This window comes from Tachysurus fulvidraco, chromosome 8, assembly GCF_022655615.1.
Source record: "Tachysurus fulvidraco isolate hzauxx_2018 chromosome 8, HZAU_PFXX_2.0, whole genome shotgun sequence".
NCBI classification, from domain to species: domain Eukaryota; kingdom Metazoa; phylum Chordata; class Actinopteri; order Siluriformes; family Bagridae; genus Tachysurus; species Tachysurus fulvidraco.
Window position 1 is genome coordinate 14,544,709 of NC_062525.1, and position 6,596 is coordinate 14,551,304.

Consider the following 6,596-nt stretch of genomic DNA (forward strand, 5'->3'; position numbering starts at 1 on the left):
ACAGAAAAGCTGGTTTAAACTCCTCATGAAATACACATTCCACCCTCATGAAAACATTGTTGGAGTTCATTTCTGTGTGAAGCTCAACCAAGATGTGATAATGTTTTTATCCTTCAAGTGTAGGATTGGGGGTTTCTGCAGCTGGGAAAAGTTTGCTGAGGATATTAAAAGAAAGCACGAGCAGACCAGGGTAATATCTGGAGGACGAGATGGAAATCAAAAAGCTTGCCTGTGAAAGTCTTTCCTTATTTTTTCCTCTCTAAAGTGGCTCATGCCAGTAAGGCATCCATGGCAAACCATAGAAGGTTTACAAATAAAAAGATAAAGCTGCATCAGTTGACCTAACTTTAGCCACAGAGAGGATATGAAAGTATGCTTCGGAGCTATGATATCAAGCATCCAGGCTTTGCGTTCCAGCTATTATAGGCTTACTGTAGCGCAGCATCGTTTGGTCTGCACACTGGCTGGTGTTAGTGGTGTTAGTGTTGAATGTAAAGACATCAGTAAGAGGATGCTGGAGCATTAATTTGTGTATTCTGCAACCTTCCTGTTTAACAGCTAAGTGAGTTAGTGTTTACATCTGTGGTAACCTTGTGGGTCAGGAGTACAGTGGAAACTGTGAACTCTGCAATGCCTTTGAGAGAGAGAGAGAGAGAGAGAGAGAGAGAGAGAGAGAGAGAGAGAGAGAGAGAGAGAGAGAGAGAGAGAGAGAGAGAGAGAGAGAGAGAGAGAGACCCTGTGGAAGATATCTGCTTCTTGTTTATTGTTAAGTGACTGCTCTCCAACTCTTATGTATGGAACAAATGGAATGCAGTCTGCGTCAGTGATGACCCTTACGTTATACATGACATGAAACATACTTATGCATCGAGGTGGCTGCTTAATGCTTTCTTCATAGCTCTCTCACAAGGGCTTTAACTAACTTTATCTAGGAATGTGGCTAAAAATACCACAACTGCAGAGGTCCTGCTGACTTTTGCCAGGCCATGCAGGAATAAAGTGTTAGTGTTTCAACATTCTACTTCAGAAGTCATGTGTAGTGCTAGTCATTAACCTCTTACTGATAATATTCTAAAAATATCATGATAAGGATCTTTGCTTGGCTTTACATCCTTTGGATAGCTGAAGTATGTTGATATGCATCACAGAATTCAAACCCACATCATTGAGACTCTTTATAGTGAAAATATAGAGAAATATTAGTCACAGCTGACTGGGTAGGTTTTTCTGTGTATAAGAAGAAACTTTTTGCCGGTGTCCCAAAACACATACATAAATAGTGTGAGAAGTTTTTTCACACTGAAAACTTTTCAAGATGGTCGAAGACACTCTGGTGGACAGGACACTGGATAGTGCATAGAGTAAGTGTGTAGAATGTTGTTTATGATGCAGCTTTTAACACTTTTTTGAAATGCAGCGAGGCCAGGAACTAAAGCAACTTTACTCAAATACACAATTTCAGTGTTCAAACCTGCTGCTTTACTAACAGCAGAAACTACTGAAGTCTGACTTACATCTTATAGAATGATGAGAAAAGTCTGGAGACCAGAAGGACCTGCTTATGACCTCATCTTAAGGTGTTTGCATGCATCGCTGTCAATGGAACTGGTTTCCTGTGTTTATTGATGCAAAGACATCTGATAATGAATGAAACCTTTAACAACTGCAGGAATTCTGAAGTTTACAGATTTTTATTATCTGCTCACATTCAGCCAAAGGCTTTAAAACTCATTAGCAGGCGTTTACAGTGCAAATGGACTACAACCTGGAGCAGGCTTTGAAAGCAATTCTAGAGGAAGAGAAGTGTAACACTCTGCAAATAGCCAAGTCAATCACCTGACCTGAATTCATGTGAGCAAGCATTTCACTTGCTGAAGGCAAAACCAGAGGCAAAAAGTCCCAGTAACAAGCAGGAACTGAAGACAGCTGAAGTCATTGTCAGGCACATATTTAAAATGCTGTAAATCCTACACTGTTCAGCCAATGTAAATGTAATCACATTCAAATTAAAGCTGAAAGTCTTTGAAGTCACTGATAAGTCATATTTATTGTCCTTTAAGTCCTCCAGTGTGCTGTGTTAGACTGTGATCAATACTATAATATATGAATCATTTTACAAACTAAATATGATGTACTTAACTAACAGCAAATAATGTTAGATAGTGCATAGTTATGCATGGCACATACAGAGGCTGAGTGTGTGCGTGTGTGCGTGTGTGTGTGTGTGTGTGTGTGTGTGTGTGTGTGTGTGTGTGTGTGTGTGTGTGTGTGTGTGTGTGTGTGTGTGTGTGTGTGTGTGCTTGTGGGTGTGTGCTCATGCAAAAACTCTGGCTTACACAGAGGAAATGAAATCTTCTGCAATAAATCTGATAGAAGAAAAGAAGTTCCTGACCTAGGGCATCTAGAGGACTTTTTATTTCACCACGTCTCATACCAGTGACAACAGAATCTGTTCATGTGCCTCTCTCACCTAGCTAAGCCACTTTACACTATATCATAGCATTCACACAGTGACCTTTCACAAGCTGTCTGAGCTCTTCTTAATATAGAACAAGAAGGAATCTGGGATGAACTGGAAGTAAGGCGTGTACATGCGCAGTGTAGTGAAGGGCATCATAATGTATAATTCATCAGCGAGAGGTGTTGGAGTGTAGACTGGTACCTGGTTTGCAATGTGACCATGTGACAAGTGACCCTAGTGTTATAGATATGACATACAGTATCAGAGTTTTGTTTTACCATACAGATAGATTCCAACTTTCTTACTAGAAAGTAAATTCAGAGTATGTTCCATTTTTATTGGCATGATTGTTGCACAGACATCAAAATAGAAATGAAAAATAAAACACAAAAAAAAACAAAAAAACAAAAAAACAGTGGCAAATTATAAGGTGCCAGTATAGGACCAAAGCACATTAAATAAGGGTTATATGAGAGCAATATTTACATATCCAGAACACACAAAATAAAAGATAAATTAAATAAAATTTAATAAGTGAAATGTATTTTGATTGATCAGTTTCTCTCTCTCTCTTTCTCTCTCTCTCTCTCTCTCTCTCTCTCTCTCTCTCTCTCTCTCTCTCTCTCTCTCTCTCTCTCTCTCTCTCTCTCTCTCTCTCTGCTATGTCTGAGCTCACAGAGATTCTGACCTCTTCTGCTCTCTAGATCTAACCTGATCCATCCTGGTGCCCTACTTCTGGTTGGAGTCTCATCAGTTGGAAGATGGCCCTATATGGACAGCCTGGAGAAATACTGGACTGCTGCAGTTAGTTCCATTTGGAAGCCATTGTGTTAGCAGTAAACCTCTGATGCTATGGCCGGTTTTGTGATCAGATCTCCGTCATTGAACAGTTGATCATTTCAGCATGAAGGAATATATATTAAATCTATATACTGTTAAAAAAAAAGCTCCTGGCTACACAAGTCCACTTGATTATGTACAGTTCTAGAAAGGAAATTATTAATAATCATTTTCATGAGTTCCCTTTTGAGTCTGGTTCCTCTTAAGGTTCCTCTTCCTCATATCGTCTCAGAGTTAAATGTACATTAAAATGGTCACCTGAGGACAATTATGAATAGTATTTCTTAGTTTTGTATTGGCTAAAAATAACAGCAATGTTTGCCTGAGCCACCTTAATTCTGCAAGGACACGATAATAGACGGTGCTATAAGCCCTCCACTATTTAGGGTGATGGTGAACCGTAAAGACACTTGGGATGTGGAGAGAGTATAAAAACAATGATTAGTATTAATGTGACACGTACATTTAGGTCTTTTTTCTGCAAACTTTACTCCACTCATAACTAAGATGAAGTCTGACCTTCAGAGATGGAATAGTCTGCCTTTGTCTCTGATTGGGAAGATTAATGCTATAAAAATGAATGTTCTGCTTAAATTTCTTTTTCTATTTCTAACAATCCCATTGTTCTTACCTAAACATTTCTTTGACCCATTAGATAAAACGATTAACGCTTTTATTTGGTCTGGGAGATGTCCCAGGGTGCGTAAGTCATTACTCCAGAGATGTAAGTCTAGCGGTGGTCTGGCACTACCTAATTTTCAGTTCTATTACTGGGCAGCACACATCCATAAGATACGGTGCCGGGTTGAGTCACCTCATTTAGCATGGTGTAAGTCAGAAGCCCAGTCATGTTCTTCCTCATCCTCTATACCTGCTCTTATATACTCTTCTCTTCCAATTAAAATTTCTTTGTATGTTAAAAGTTCTGTTGTGTTTAATACTCTAAAAATATGGTATCAATTTAGGAAACGTTTCAAGTTTGTAACTGCTTCTCCTTTAGGTACATTATGTAGCAATCATCTTTTTCCCCCTTCGTGTCTGGATTCTTTTTTCTCAGTGTGGTATAGCAAAGGTATACACTGTCTTCTTGACTTATACTCAGAGGGATTTTTTCACAGTTTTGCTAATTTGTCATCATTGTATGGGCTACCTGCCAGCCACCCCTTTAGATATTTTCAAGTTAGGCATTTTGTTCAAAAATGTTTTCCTGGCTTTCCCTCAGCGCCACCTCTCCAACACTAAAATATACGATAAGAGGTAATACCTCCAAGTTTTTTCATAAATAGCAATCATTTATCTCATATTTCATGGGCCTTCAGGTTTTGCCAGATTATGTTTTCTTCTTCTTTTGTAAATTTTAAATGACTTGTATTCAGTAGTTTAAAAGGGCCAGGACCTGGGGTAAGCGGGTGGGGGGTGGTTTGTTCTTTTCTTTTTCTTTTCTTTATTTTTTTTTTTACTTTCTTTCCATTATTGTTATTATTGTTGTTGTTGTTGTAATACATTTACTTTACTCCTTTTTTCCATGAAAAACTAAAATGGGATTCTGTATTATTATTTGACTTTGTTTACAATAAAAAGACTTCGCAAAAAAAAAAAAAAAAAAAAAAAAAACAATGATTAGATAGAAAAGTTAGCAGAGGATGGTTTCGATCCATCGACCTCTGGGTTATGGGCCCAGCACGCTTCCGCTGCGCCACTCTGCTGGACAGGAAGGTGTTTCTTTATGTTGTATCCATCCATTTAAAATTGTACATCAAACAGTAATGCCGCTTGAGCCGAATTAATTCTGTAAGGACACAATAATAGACGGTGCTATAAACCCTCCACTATTTATGGTGATAGTGAACCGTAAGAATAAGACGTCTGAATTTGGAGAAATGTTGTACTTTTATTTTAAATCATTATATTTCTCTACAGCTGCTTCGAGACAGTGTCACTTTTATTGGGTTCCTGATCGCTTTTTAACTGGGTCGTCATCAATCTCTAAATATCATTCAATAACAGAAGCTACAGCTTAACAGAAGAAATGCTGTTCAGTAGCTAAACATTCTTTTAAAATACGTAGAAGATATCTCACATCTTAAAAGCAGAAATTGTTCCTGAACAAGATATTTTCCTAAACAGTGATTTCATGTGTTTATTAAGTAGAACACTTGACAGGTTACACTGGAAAGTTGGGTTTGTTCAGCACACTGCTTAGCCATCTCATGTTAGAAATATTTGATGTCATGTAATCTGATCTTAACCACAATATTCACTTCTGCAGCGCTGAAATCTTCTACAGTGTTCAGTGAACAAACGCAACACTGAACAATAACACAAATCTGATTTTTTTCCTCTGTCAGTCAGAATAATACATCAATAATACAATATACCTTATATAACATTTATATGGAAAAATACACTGATCAGTGATATTTGTGTGTTTATTTGATTTATGACCAAAATGCCAGCCAGACCCTTATAATACTGAACTTACGATATGCATTATTCATTTTATTATTATTATTTTTAGTAGTAGTGCTGAAGGTAATTTATTAAATTGTTTACTCAAAATACATATGTCGTTTAATCATTCTACAATCAACTAATTTTAGAGCATTTTGCAAACATTGAATGAGGCTTTATAATCCTACACAGATTTAAAAGTCCTTTTAAAATCCTTTAGTTAGTTTTGAGTTTTCCAATTTTCACGGTCTGAGATTAGACCTGACAAGCATTCACTATTAAATGGTTATATAAGCTCCTACATCTCAAAGGTTGCCAAGTCAGTTGTTTTCTTGCGAAATGCTTCCCACCCCAGGTAAAAGACTGATAGCGCAGGAGCAGGATAAAGTCACCCAGCTGGTCCAGATAGACATAATCAGGCCATTCAGCAGTGAATTCTGGGATATCTAAGGAGCCATTATGTTGTTTTAATGTAACTTTGTGTTATGTTCATTGTGATTTGCCGAAACTCCAACACGACATGTCGCTTTGATTCAGAAGATAAAGTTAGAACTGCTTGAGCTGGAGTATGATTAATACTTCACCATAGCAGCGAGTGCCCTAGACCTTTCTAGAGCTGTCTAAGCTCCCTAAATATAGATCCAGTGGGAATATGAGGTGACCTGTGTGTCTGCTCTGGAAACACACAGCATGAGAGTTGTCGTGTTGAGGGATGCCTGAGATTGGAAAAGCATAACTACTGGAATGTTCTCATACATGTTAAACAAAACCAAAGAAATAATAAAATAAATATTTTACAACAATCCTCCTACTGAAAGATGTTTATAAGATGTACAAAGAGAGA